The sequence below is a fragment of the Myripristis murdjan genome, chromosome 14 (genome assembly GCF_902150065.1).
Source record: "Myripristis murdjan chromosome 14, fMyrMur1.1, whole genome shotgun sequence".
NCBI lineage: Eukaryota > Metazoa > Chordata > Actinopteri > Holocentriformes > Holocentridae > Myripristis > Myripristis murdjan.
The window spans coordinates 32544262-32545149 of record NC_043993.1 but is presented as its reverse complement, the minus strand read 5'-3'; positions in this window follow the sequence as shown (position 1 = coordinate 32545149).

Here is an 888-nt window from a genome sequence, read left to right as displayed (position 1 = left end):
CATCATCATCTTCCTCCTCCTCTGTCATCTTCATCACCTGCGTGCTCGTTTCCCGCGGCAGCAGACAGTTAGGACAGGTATGTGACGTCACAAAGAAGACCAGCAGAAGCTCTGCTGCGTTTGAGGTTCAGAAATGCCTGGGAAAGTGTAGCTTCTCTGGACGCTACCGCGCTATTTGATCAGTTAAATAGTTTCACTACAAGAAAGCTGTTTGATTTAGAAAACAGCGACGTTACTGCCACGCTACTGAGAAATGTAGTTAAACCAGTAACGTCGCTACTTGTAACACTGGATGCTTTAGTAAAAATCAACTGGCTTGTGGTGAAGGTGTCCCCTGATTTTGTGTTTTATTGCTTTATACACACCAGAGCTGATTATAAGATGAGGTAGAGACGTGTACAGCTGACACTATAGAAGTACTGATAAGAACAAGTTCATGGATCGGTAACTGTTCACCATTAAACTCAGAGGCAAGCTGAGTGTTGTGAGCTCCTCCATGAAATATCTGTCAAGCCAGACTGTAAAAGAATCCCAGCTGGCCAGCGGTGTGGGGAGCTTTTGGAACATTTCCAGAGGTGATATCTCACACACTCCGTTTGTCCTATATTCATGAAATCCCACCCCGGCTATGTGCTGAAATTTTCCTCTGGGTGATTCAAGCTGTGCATCGCTCTCACACTCAGAGAGTTTTGCACAAGTTTTGTGTTTTGATGAATCTGTCGTGGTGTGAGAAACCTGCTTTGTCACTGTCATGTTAGTTGAAAAACCTCTGTGTTGCACCAGCAGCCTCGTGGTCAAACATGAACTGCTTCAGATTATGTTTCCGTCTCAAACTCAACAACTGTCACTATTCTAATGTGGTGGAAAAATATTCATACAAGATGAGAG